This window comes from Rhinopithecus bieti, unplaced genomic scaffold (genome assembly GCF_001698545.2).
Source record: "Rhinopithecus bieti isolate Rb0 unplaced genomic scaffold, ASM169854v2 scaffold_51230, whole genome shotgun sequence".
In the NCBI taxonomy this organism is placed as follows: domain Eukaryota; kingdom Metazoa; phylum Chordata; class Mammalia; order Primates; family Cercopithecidae; genus Rhinopithecus; species Rhinopithecus bieti.
The window spans coordinates 714,541-728,306 of record NW_016820119.1 but is presented as its reverse complement, the minus strand read 5'-3'; the positions used below and the strand labels follow the sequence as shown (position 1 = coordinate 728,306).

The 13,766-nt window shown below is 47.2% G+C and overlaps 1 pseudogene; it reads right to left on the bottom strand.

Moving 5' to 3' along the window:
* Positions 1-13,385: 13,385 nt before the first annotated feature.
* The window catches only part of LOC108520273 (60S ribosomal protein L24 pseudogene), a 15,097-nt pseudogene continuing 14,716 nt past the window's right edge, over positions 13,386-13,766 (bottom strand).

The following is a 13,766-nucleotide window of genomic DNA, read 5'->3' as shown; positions in this document are numbered from 1 at the left end:
TATATATATATATATATATATATATATATACACACATACACACACACACACATATATATTTCTAAGTGTACAGGCCAGTAGTGTTAAATATGTTCACATTTTGTGCAACTACTCTTCAGAACTTTTTCATCTTGTAAAACCAAAACTCTATCTATTAGACACTCCCCATTCTCCTAACCCCACCCCTGGCAACCACCATTCTGCTTTCTGTCTCTATGATTTTTGACTACTGTATATACCTTATATAAGTGAAATTATACAGCATTGGTCTTTTTTTGTGCCTGGCTTGTTTCACTTATGATAACATCCTCAAGGTTCATCCATGTTGTAGCATATGTCAGAATCTCTTTGCTTTATACAGTTGGATAATGTCCTATCAGTTTTCAGGAGAAAACCTGATTGAAATCTCATTCTTCTGACAAATTGTTGGCCAAAGGGGAAGGCCCTGGATGTCTTAAAGGACAAGAGAGTCACAACCAAAGAAAATTGGATCCCTACCCTTTCCTTTTCCAGGTTTCTCCCTCCCCACGGTGGCCTGGTGTTAGGGATGCTTTGGTGTTCATGTCTACCTTCTTCCCAGAAGATGGCAGCATGCTCCGAGCTGGCTTGCAAATTGCAACGGAAAGTGGGCTAAGGCTCTGGGAGAAGGCGGGGGTGGAGGGGTTTTGGTGACAATCTGCTGAGGTTTTGCACTATTGGTGTTGAGTCTCACCCTTGTTCTTCCCTTTGAGATATGAAACAAAGGACTCTGCTTTGGCCATCACTTACTGAGTCCATTATATACCATGTTCTTTCACTTTGATTTCTCTTTTCTGTATTCACATATCTTGATTTACAGAAAAAATGGAACCCACATAGTTTGAGGGACTTGCCCAAGGTCACACAGCTTGTAACTGGAAGTTCAGCTTGTATCTGAGCTCAAGGGCAGTGCTTTTTCTAGCATCCCCTAAACAAATGTAAAAGTTTAAGGTGACTTTCTTCCGTTGCCTCATTCATTCATTCAGTCATTCATTCAGTAAATATATCGAGCTCCTCTATATTCTAGGTCCCAAGAATCTTCACTTAGAGATTTTCTATCATGAGTTCTTAAGGGATTAACTCAGCTCTTTGGTAACTGCTGGTCTCATAAGAACTCTTCTTTTTTGAAGTTCAGAGTTTCTGCACTAAAGACTTTCCAAAGTAACAGGTCTTTTCTTTTCTTCATTTATTTTTAGAGACAGGGTCTTGCTCTGTGGCCCGGGCTGGAGTACAGTGGTGTGATCATAGCTCACTGCAGACTCAAACTCTTGGGCTCAAGTGATCCTCCCATCTCAGTTTCCCATGTAGCTGATATTACAGGCATGTCCCACTATGCCCAACTAATTTTATTTTTGTAGAAGTGGGGTCTTGGTATGTTGTCCAGGCTGGTCTCAAACTCCTGGCCCCAAGTGATCCTCCTGCCTCAGCCTCCCAAAGTGCTGGGATTATAGGCATGAACTACTGTGCCTGGCCAACAGGCCTAGTTTCTTGCTGCCTTCAACCACTTCCAAGCTGGCACTCTCTTGATTTTCTCTTTCCTTTGCCCCTTATCCACACTTCTTACATCAGTATCCTCTAGAAGAGAAGTAACGTCTTAGAGAGGAGGCAGCCAATGGGAAGCCTCTGGGCTGGGGATCTGAAGGCCTGGGTGATCCTGAAGAGCCAATTATTAATCCAAGACATCCAACCTCCCCTTTGTAAAATGAGGGTGTGAAATTAGATGCTCTCAAAACCCTCCTCCAATCCTGGTATAGATTATAAAAAGTTTCTACCCTATGGAGGTTTTTTGGGAAGAATGTTACATTTGCAGGAAATGAATATCAGCACATTTCTGAAAACCGTTTTGTTTTGGAGTCAATAGAACTTCTCCCTTGACACATTGCTAAACGCCATCCCTGTTTCTCCCCTGTGACCGCCTGCCTTCATCCACTGGAAGGCAGCTTCCTGCACATGGCTATCTAGAGCAGGGTACCTGCCATCCAGGTCACTGGAGCAGACACTGTGGGTCAACTTCAGTGGTCTCCAAAGAAGGGTGTGGGCACCCTGGGGACACACATGATGGCCCATTTGAGCCATGGGGAATAAACATGTAAAACTTTTTCTCAAAGGGTTTTCTTCTCTAAAATAATTAAAAGAAAATGAAGTCTTCCTTAGTTTCAATACATGGACTGACACTGGCACCCTCACTTACCCTGGATGCCAGGGATGCTATGTCATGATAACATGAGGGTTTCTGAGTGCCACAATTTGGAGGAGGAAGTGACAATGACACTCTCCCATGTCAAATTCAGGGTATTGTGGTGCATTGTAGTTTATATCTTGTGAAATGAGTATACAGATTACACCATCTAGTTTTAACAAGTTAACTCTCATAGACTGCATACATGGCTCTAAACATTTCCTGCAAAGAAGCTGCAAGTCATACTATTAACGCAAGTACAAGCATACAACAAGGAAAAGAAGTGCTGACATTTTCCCCACCCCATAAGAGCCATGTTAACTCTATTACAATAGGTAAGAACAAATATGATCTAATCAGACCTAACAAGGAGTTGGCCCCCTAGATTTGAAATAATTAAGAAAACTTGGGAAGGTATTCAGCTGCAAGTAACAGAAAGCCCAACCATGGCAGCTTATACAAACTCCTGACCTCAGGTGATCTGCCTGCCTCAGTCCCCCAAAGTGCTGAGATTACAGGCATGTTTATACAAGCAGAGGCTTATTTTTCTCATGTATCTAGAGATCTGAAAGCAGGCAGCTGATGATATTGCTAAATCACATAAAGAAGTGAGGGCCAGCTTCTCTGCCATTCTCTTGGCCTTTCTCTCACAGTTGCAAGATGTTCAGCCATCACATCGGCATTGAAGGCAGGAAGAAGGTGGGAAGGAAATAAAAGGCAATGTCTGCACGTTTGACCTGTTTTTCGTGAAACCTCCCCAAAGCACCTCAAAAACTTTTGCTTATGTTTTATTGGCCAGAGCTGGATCACATGGCCACCTCCAGTTGCAAAAGAGGCTGAGAGGGACTATTTGGCTTTCTAGTCTTTGTGGCAGTGGTAGCAAGAAAGAAGGGAGTTAGAAGTATCTGCTAAATTAGCCAACCATATTAGTGTTTGCCACAAAAGTGCTTAAGTATGGATTAACATTCACTCATCATTAATGATGTACTTCATAAAAAGTGAATATTGAGGCTATGTGTCATAACTCATGCCTGTAATCCCAGCGCTTTGGGAGGGCAAGGCTCACTTGAGATCAGGAGTTCAAGACCAGCCTGGACAACATAGTGAGACTCCATTTCTAAAAAAAAAAAAAAAAAAAAGCAACTATTGAGCCTTGAGATATTTTCTCTGACAATATAATACATGTATATGGGGAGTGATGCTGAAAACAGTTTTACTGTACAATAAAACACTTGGATAGCATTACCCTACCACTTGAAATTCATTCACTTCTTCCTTAAGAACAAAATCCTGGTTCACCCCTAAGGGGAAGGTGAACTCTATTTCAAGCTTGAGGGTAAATCCTGATTAGTTTAATCCAGTCATGGCAATTTCACTTCTCTACCGGAGATTTCATTAGGAGTGGGCATGCGACCCAGGCTGGCCACTGAAATGAGAAGCCCACTGGAAGACTTCTGGGACAGATTTTCTCCCCTTAAAAAAGAGTCATGGGGCAGATACAATCCTTTTCTCTCTACAGGATATTTTATGTTTGAATATGACACTAGAACTAAGACAGCCAATTTGGGACCGTGAGGGCAACTGGCTTGAGGACCAAGCCAGCATGTCTGAGATGGCCAAGCAGAAAAATGGCAAGAAGCCATGGTCCTTACTGAATTGTAGAGTCACTGAATTAACCAACACTGGATCTGCCCAATTTCAGGGCTCCTTGTGATATGAACTAATTTACCTTTCCTTATAGTTTAGGCCATTTTGTTTTCTTTTTGTTTTTTGAGACAAGGTCTCACTCTGTCACCCAGGTTTGAATGCAGTGGCATAATCAGGGCTCACTGCAGCCTCGACCTCCCAGACTCAGGCAATCCTCCCACTTCAGACTCCTGAGTAGTTGGGACTATAGGTGTATGCCACTACACGCGGCCAGTGTTTTGTAACTTTTTTCCATGTCACCCAGGCTGATCTTGAACTCCTGGACCCAAGTGATCCTCCCACCTAAGCCTCCCAAAGTGCTGGGATTATAGGCATGAGCTACCACACCCCGCCAGTTTAGGCCATTTTGATTGGGTTTTCTGTTCATTTGCAAACAAGAACAGCCTAACCAGGCTGGGCCTAGTGGTTCATGCCTGTAATCCCAGCACTTTGGGGGGCCAAGGAGGGAGGATCACTTGAGCCTAGGAGTTCAAGCCCAGCCTGGACAATATAGCAAGACCCTCATCTTAAAAACAACAACAAACAAAAGAACAGTCTAACCAACACAGTCACTTTAGCTTTATCAGAACTGTATGATCCTCAAAGTCTGAAGGTCTTTTGCCAAGGAAGTCAAAGCATTTTCCAATCACAGAAAGGGAACTGGAATTTATCGACTAATTCATTCAACAAATATTTATTGATAACCTACAACATATTTTTTAAAATTTTATGACGCTTCTCCACTGCCCTCACAACTTAAAAATCTCTGAAGTTGGGTTGTATCTTAAATTCTTGGCATCTTGCAATTGCTGTTGGCCATGCTGCAGTCTTGATGAGGTTATCATTACCTGTGCAAACATCAAAAGTTCCAGCATTGACTGGGAGCAGTGGCTCATGCCTGGAATCCCAGCACTATGGGAGGCTGAGGCAGGCGGATTACTTTGGGTCAGGAGTTTGAGAGCAGCCTGGCTAACATGACAAAACTCTGTCTCTACCAAAAATACAAAAATTAGCTGGGTGTGGTGGTGTGCACCTGAAATTCCAGCTACTTGAGAGGCTGAGGCACAAGAATCACTTGAGCCCAGGAGGTGGAGGTTGCAGTGAGCCAAGATTGAGCCACTGCACTCCAGCCTGGGCGACAGACCAAGGCTTGGTCTCAAAAAAAAAAAAAAAAAAAATTCCAGCATCAGAACTTGCAGAATCTGTGTCAATAGCTTGGAGGACTAAATCCACAAACAGTCATGAAGCATGCTTTTAGCCCGTAAGAATCAAATGGTGTGGGGAAAGTGGCAAATTAAACATGTTTGGCAGCATTTGTGATTACAGGAGTCAACAGCAAGCTAAATCCACAAAATTGTGAAGCTGTTTTGTTGTTGTTGTTGTTGTTGTTTTGAGACAAAGTCTCACTCTGTTGCCCAGGCTGGAGTGTAGTGGCGCAAACTTGGTTCACTACAACCTTCTCCTCCCTATTTCGAGTGATTCTCATGCCTCAGCGTCCTGAATAGCTGAGATACAGGCACCCACCACCAAGCCCAGTTAATTTTTTTTTTTTTTTTTAATTTTTAGTAGAGACAGGCTTCACCATGTTGGCCAGGCTGGTCTCGAACTCCTGACCTCAGATGATCTGCCTGCTTCAGCCTCCCAAAGTGCTGAGATTACAGGCATGAGCCACCATGCCCGGCCATGAAGCTGGTTTTAAGAACCCAGCACATATGACCCTGAGTTCTTTTATGGATGCTTTTGAGAAATGTTTCATCACCAACACTCTTGATGCCACAGAGAATGACAGTGTGCGAGAAAAGATGGTCATTGTCAAGTCTGAGTCAAAAACAGAGGAGTCAGATTTAGAATGAGAAGAAGTTCTAGAAATATCTTAGCCAACTTCTTTCACTTCTCTTTACTGTTTTATTATGCACAAAAGTGATTTATAATAGAAATCTATGATGAACTGAATCTATAAAAGCTTTTCTCAGTAAGTACAAAATAAAAATTCTAAGTGAAAGGAGAGTGTCATAGTTTAATTGGCAGCATTCTAATTTTTTGTTGGCACATAAAATGACAATGTGCCTGGTACTTGCTGGTGTCGTAAGTTCGGTGATATATACTATGTGCCAAGCACTGCCTTGGTCCTAGATGCAGCAGTAGAGACAATAGAGACAAAAACTCTGGTTGTTTGTGCAAGTTGACTCTGCAGAGCCCTTTATTAATTTTATTTTTTTGGAGACAGGGCTTCACTCTGTCACCCAGGCTGCAGGGCAGTAACATGATCATAGCTCACTGTAACCTTGATCTCCTGGGCTCAAACGATCCTCTAATCTCAGCCTCCCATGTAGCTGGGACCACAGGTGCCCACCACCACACTTGGCTAATTTTTTTTTTTTTAGACGGAGTCTCGTTCTGTTGCCTAGGTTGGAATGCAGTGGCGTTATCTTGGCTCACTGCAACCTCCAACTCCCGGGTTTAAGCGATTCTCCTGCCTCAGCCTCCAGTGTAGCTGGGTTTACAAGCGTGTGCCACCATGCCCAGCTAATTTTTTGCATTTTGAATAAAGATGGGGTTTTGCCATGTTGGTCAGGCTGGTCTTGAACTCCTGACCTCAGGTGATCCGCCCACTTCGGCCTCTGAAAGTGCTGGGATTACAGGTGTGAGCCACCTCGCCCTGACATTTTTTTTTTACTTTAGTAGAGACGAAGTCTTGCTATGTTGCCCACGCTGGTCTCGAACTCCTAAGCTCAAGCAAACCTCCTGTCTGGGCCTCCCAAAGTGCTGAGATTATAGGCATGAGCCACTGCACCTGGCCCAGAGTTCTTTATATGTCATTTGAGGACCTATATGATAGCTACTTTTTCATCATGAACTGGTGGCTTCCAAGGATGGCCTGGGGTCATATTCTCCAGTCACCCATAAGGATTTCCCCTTTCCATTGTGCCTGGAAGTGACTCAGAGCACCTCTGTTTTCATGTAATTGGCTGAAACGTGGTCACATGGCCCCATCTGTCTGCAGAGGAGTCTGGGAGGTGTAGTTTGAGTGTCCAGGAAAAAGAATGTTGATGAATATTATTGTGGATGAGCAGTCGATGGTCTGTGCTACATACTGTAAGCAGCACCTTGCAGGCAGAAGAGAGTCCCAGCAGCCTAGGCCCCCTCCAAGAAAAGAAAACAAAAACCTCAACTTGCCTGTCGTGCCACAATCTCTTGAGATGCTGTCCTGAATATCAGACACACCACCAAATAGGAAGATGTTCATGACTGGTGAACATTATTAACACACCTGGTGACCCATAGGGCTGATGAGGTTAGTGGAGCCTATGGTGCTTATTCTAAATAATGAACCTCTCTACTCGAGATATTTTTGGGCAGAGGAGATTTTTCAGGAGTGCCCAGAAAACCCCATCATTTAGCACTGCTGATTCCACCCACTCTGCCTGCTCAGAGACACTGGAGGTGGTTGGGTGGCTTTCTCAGTACAGTTTGTGCTAGTAACTCTAGATACAAGGCTACAGCCTCCAGGATACAGAACACAGCCATGGTGCAGAGGCACTGGAAGCCCTGTGTATGAGTTTGGGCATCACCCATTATGAGCTATGACTTGGGCAAGTTACTTAATATTTCTGAGCATCGGAGTCCTCATTTATAAACATACAATTCTCAAATATAAATGTGGTTGTAATACTTGTCCTTATTACCTCACACATTGTTGAAAGGATGCAGAACCGAAGCAGGGGAGACCTTTGCGAACCATCAAGCTTTATATAAACATACATTGTGACGATGAGAGCAGTGTCTGCATTAGGAGGGGCCGCACGAATTCTTGACTGAGTGATGGTGGTCTTGCTCATGCTCACTGCATCTGATTTGACCTTTGCAAGCCCCTTGTTTGAAAGCCTTTCCCCCCCTTCCAAGCCCCTCTGGATGTGTGCACACACACGCACACGCACACGCACACTCACAGTGGAGCTGGTCCATTTGGCATTCAGCATAAGGCCTGTAAGTCAGAGCTGAGGAGCTGAGGCCAGTGCCCATGGAGCACCCTCAGAACAGGGAGGAAAGCTAGGGGTCATGGTTGCCCTCTCCCCCGTGTGGCGGCTGAATGCATTTTTCACTGGGAGTTCCAGGAGAAGCCCACAAGCAGGAGCTGTGCTGCAGCGTGCCGCTTTGTCCCCATCCTTAGGACAGCTCTGTGGGCTGGTCCTTCTCTGCCTCTCCACCTCTCCTCACCATGAACCATTCAGCCACTCCGTGAGTCCCAAGACATATTCCTGACATTAACCTGTCTCTTCTTGCTCCCCTCACAGCTGCTAGAGAGAAGAGACACTGTAAACATGATGCATTCTCTCCATTTCAGAGCTATGAAAACTAACCATAGAGAGGAGAAGCGGTTTCTTCAGATGGGGCCAAAGAGGTGGATGGGAACTAACTGAGAAGAACCCACTTGGAAATAGGACACTTTGGGGTTTCGCCATGTTGGCCAGGCTGGTCTCGAACTCCTGACCTCAATCTAGTGGCATCCAAAGCTGGAAAGGACTCTGAATCACGGAATTAGCCATAGTAGCCAGGGCCTCAGCACCTAGAACTGGGGACTGGCTGCCACAGGGATGGCTGCTCCCTCTGCCTGCCTCTGGTTCTTTGTGTGATGATGGATCTGCTCTCTCTCACTGCAAAAACCTAGACAAGAACACGGCCACTGGCAGCCCCAGCCTGTCTGGTAGGGAGAATACATGCCGAGGATAGATGCGGAGGTGCGGGTGTGTATGACGTGCAACCTGCCAGGACGAACTGTTGCATCACAGGGTGAGTCATGTTGAGGAACAGCAGCAGCAGCAGGACCACATCCTTTCCGGGCTCCAGCTGCCGCTTTCTCAAGGCTGGGTCAGCAATGGTTGTCATGGCAACAGTCTGATGGGAAGGTCTCAAGGAAAACGCTGAGGCTGGAGTGTTTTGAATCATATTTGGGTGTCAATGAGTCCCTCTCTTGCTAACAGCCAAAGAAAGAAAAGCCCGACTATTTGGGTCCATCTCACTCTGAGTAGGAAGGTCAGCAGAAGTACCTTGTGGTGTAAGTTTGGGTTTCCCTCCCTCCCCTGAGGTTTCGGGGGGCAGGCTGGCACTAGCTTTGCCTGTGCATGGCTGTTACCTGTTAACAAAGATGTATGTGCCCGCAATTAACGTTTCTTCCCAAGGCATGGGGAAAAGCACACTGTTGTGAGGTACCTAGAACAAGTGCAGGCCCCTCTCCTAAGTGGTCTCCTTGCGGCCAGATTCTCTTCCAGCTGCTGCCCAAGTGATCTTTCAAACAAGTGAATCCCATCAGCTTGCTTCCCTGCTTAAATCCTTCCGTGGCTCCAGATTCCTGGCCAAATAAAGCTCAGTACCTGAGCTTGACAGTCCTCCTCCTCTCTGGACTCTGTGTTGCTCTCACTGTCCTCTGCTCACACTCCCTGCAAATCTCTATTCCCAGAGAGCTTCCTGCCTCTGTGTCTTTGTGCATACTGTGTGCTTGGAATGTCTTCCTGCTTCCACTGGAGAACGTTGTCTCCTTTAAATAAAATGTGTGACTCCTCCAGTCTGTGTGACTCTCAGATGAGAACAGTGCTGGCCAAGCCACCTTGTCTCTAGTCTCCTGAGCCCTCTGCATGCCCGAGGCCACAGCCAGGCCGGCTCAGACCTTCTGTCCATCCCCTGGATGGACTTCTCCTTTAGAGATGAGCAGCTCTAAGATAAATTAAAACCCCTCTCCTTGCTTCCTTTTGCCTCTTTGAGAAGAATTCATTCCTTCATCCGACAAAGATTTAATGAATGGCCATTATGCACCAGGAACTTACTATTCCAGGCACTTAGATACATTAGTGAACCAAACAGAAATCCCTGCCCTCATGAAGCTTGTATTCTGGCAGGGGAAATGAATAATACACAATGTATGTAAGAAAAAATAATTATATAATATATCAAAAGGCATTAAGAGTTATGGTAAATAGAAAAGGTGGAGCAAGGAAGGGAGTTTGGGAGGCCCAGGAAGAAGGGTGGGACAGGTGGCAATAGCATATAGAATGGCAGGATCAGTCTTGTTTTAGTCTGCTAGAGCTGCTGTAACAAATGCCCCAGGCTGGGTGGCGTAAGCAGTGGAAACATTTCTCATGGTTCTGGAGGCTGGAAGTCCAAGATCAAGGTGCTGTGGAGGCAGGTTTCATCCTCCAGGCAGACAAGAACCTGGAGGCCCGCAACCAATGGTGTCTCTTTCTGAGGTCCCTGGAGGTGTTCTCGCTATTAATTATCCCACAGAGCCCCCAAGACTTTGTCTGTGCTGCCAGTGAGACAGTGAGTGCTGAGCCTCACCGTCGCTAGATGGGAAGGAAGGAGGCCATGTCCCGCCCACCCTGGCAAGGCCACAGGCTTGTCCCAGCGTGAGGTGCGGGACGCAGGGAGCCAGCCTCTGCGAGGAGATGAGGTCCTCGGGCGCAGGTTTCATCCTGACGCCTCTTCTCCTGGCTTGTAGGCGGCTGCCATCTCACTGTGGGCTCACATGCCTGTTTCTTCGTGCTGGCTTATGCAGACAGAGAGCACTGCAGTGTCTCTTCCTCTTCTACAAGGATACCAACTCTATGGTATGAAGCCCCACCCCATGACCTCTCTTAACCCTAATTACCTCTTGTAAGCCCTATCTCCAAACATCATCACATTGGGGGTTGGGCTCGTAAACCAAAAAGAACTTGAAACAGTTCTCAATCTTTTTTTTTTTGGAGACAGAATCTCACTCTGTCCCCTAGGCTGGAGTGCAGTGGCATGATCTCGGCTCACTGCAATCTCCACCTCTGGGTTCAAGCAATTCTCATGGCTCAGCACCCCAAGTAGCTGGGATTGCAGGCATGCACCGCCACACCCGGCTAACTTTTTGTATTTTTTTTTTTTTTTTTCTGAGATGGAGTTCGCTTTGTCGCCCAGGCTGGAGTGCAGTGGCGCAATCTCAGCTCACTGCAACCTCCACCTCCCAGGTTCAAGTGATTCTCCTGCCTCAGCCTCCTGAGTAGTTGGGATTACATGTGCCCACTGCCACACCTGGCTAATTTTTGTATTTTTAGTAGAGACAGGGTTTCACCATGTTGGCCAGGCTAGTCTCAAATTCCTGACCTCAAGTGATCTTCCCGCCTTAGCCTCCCCAAGTGCTGGGATTACAGATGTGAGCCACTGTGCCCGGCCTTCTTTCGAGTCTTTGATGAGTCTTTCACTGAATACATAATTTACATGAGGTGGGGGTGGGGGATGGTAGAGGAATAATCACTTATGCCATGTCTAGCTCTGAATCTGCATTTTTACATCAGAGGAAGCAATCAGATGTGCATGTGTCTCAAGTGAGCGGAGGGATGACTTAGCGTTCCGTCATTTGTCCCATGCCCGTGAAGACAGGTTATGCATTCACATTGCCTGGGTAAAATTCAGCAGATCCATTTCAGGGTAAAAATCTTGGGGCCCCAGAATTTCCTAATGAGGAAATTGTGAGGGAGGTATGTAACCTTCTTATCTTTGCAACTCTCTTATTATTTAGAAATAAAATGGGAGGCAGGTTTGCCTGATGCAGTTCTCAGTTTGACTTTTCCCTTTGACTTGGTGATTTGGGGGGTCTTGAGATTTGCTTTCCTTTCACGGCCTTCAACTAGGAATTTGGAGGGGGGACACAATTCAGTCCACACCAAGCCTCATTGAGAAGGTGAGATTTGAGCATAGAATTAAAGGAGGTGAGAATTAGAATATCTGGGAAGAGCACCCCAGGCAATGATGTGGGTACAGCAAAGACCTGGGGCAGGAATGTGCCCAGTATGTTGGAGGAACAGCAAAGAGTCCACTGTGGTTGCAGTGGGCAGAGCAAGGAGGACAATAGTGAGAGGTGAGGTTAGAGAAGTGTTGGGACTCGGTCCTGCAGGGCATTGTAGACCATGTAAGGCCTTTGGCTTTTCCTCCGAGAGAAATGGGAACCATCGCAGGGGGCTTGACCAGAGTGACCACACGATTGGCCTTATGTTCTCAGTGACCACCCAGTACTGTATTGAGACTAGGCCATGGGAGTAAAGGTAGGAAACAGATGGACCTGCTAGGAAACTTCTACAGAAATCTAGATAAGAAATGATGGTGGCTGAGACCATGGTGATAAGAATGGTGGCAGTGAGATGTCAGATTCTGTACCTATGTGGAAGGTAATGTCCACAGAATTTCATAACAAATTGGACAAGGAGTGTGAAGCGAAGAGAGGAGTGAAAAATGACTCTTAAGATTCTGGCAGGGAAGAATGGAGTTGCTGTCAGTTGAGATGAGGAAGGCTGCTGGTAGAGCAGGTAGAGGTGAAAAGATCGGCTGCTTCAGTTTTGGACATGTTGAGTTTGAGATGTCTGCTAGACATCCAGGTGGATATATCAGGTAGGTAACTGGGTATATAAGCCGGGTTTGGAGAGAGACCCAGGATGCAGATAGAAGTTTGGGAGTCATCCCATGCTGATGGTATTTAAACTATGAGAGCAGATGAGATCATCAAGGGAGTGAGAGAGAAGCCAGGACAATGGTCTAACCCTGGGGCACCCCAAGAAGACCAGCTGCCATGGAGATTGAGAACAAGGTTGATTTGCTCAAAACCAGGGTGCCCAAGGAATGACAAAAGGGAGATGGCTAATACAGACCAGGTACCGTGGGTCCCCAGAGACAAGTTTCTGCTCTCCCCATTGTTGACCTCCTTACAAGGCCGCGTTTCCCACCCTCTGCCCTAAAACTATTCTGCTGTGGTCCAGAGGTTCTCAATGCTAATTTGTGGCCTTTTAAAAAATAAGCATAAGGCCAGGCACGGTGACTGACACCTATAATCCCAGCACTTTGGGAGGCTGAGGCAGGTGGATCGTGAGGTCAGGAGTTCAAGACCAGCCTGGCCAAGATGGTGAAACCCCGTCTCTACTAAAAATACAAAAAATTAGCTGGGCCTGGTGGCGTGCGCCTATAATCCCTGCTACTCTGGACGGTCAGGCAGAGAATTGCTTAAACCGGGGCGGGCGGGTGGGGGAGATGGGAGGGCGGAGGTTGCAGTGGGCCGAGATCACGCCACTGCACTCCAGTCTGAGCGACAGAGTGAGACTCTGTCTCAATAAATAAATAAACAAATAAATAGGCATAAAATTTTGAGATTAGAGCTAAAAGATCTGACTTTGATCATCCACGCCAGCGAGGCTCCCTCCCTACCGCTCAGCTCCGATGCACTCCTGGTGGGAGAGGAGGTGCTTTGCCTGGCCGCCCCCTTCTCCTGGGATCCTGTCTCGGTCTCTTGCCCCACTCCTGTTCCCGGGCTTGTATCAACCCCACCCAGTGGCTACTGCTGTCTGCGCCCGAGGACCTCATCTCCTCGCAGAGGCTTGCTCCCCACGTCCCGCATCCCACACTAGGACACGCCTGTGGCCTTGCCAGGGTGGGCGGGACACGGCCTCTTTCCTACCTTCCCATCCAGCGCCGGTGAGGCTCAACACTCACTGTCTCACTGGCAGCACAGACAAAGCCTTGGGGGCTCCACGGGATAATTAATAGCGAGAAAGCCCCCAGGGACCTCCGGAAAGAGACACCATTGGTTGCAGGCCTCCAGGTTCTCCTCTGCCTGGTGAGTGAGGTGGTAAGCAGCGTCAGTCCCCTGCAGGAACTGGTGCTGGGGGAAAGGAGCGCTTCGTGCAGACCGCAGAGGTGGAGGCCGAGGGCTGGGGTCCCTGGGCCGCGGGCGGGTTCCGCGTGCCCTTCCCTCGCCTCACCGCGCGGTCCCGCCAGGGGGCGCCAGGCACCGGCCCCCCCCCCCCCCCCCCCCCCCCCCCCCCCCCCCCCGCCGCCCCCGGTCCCCCCCACATTTTTTTTTTTTTTCTTTCTCTTT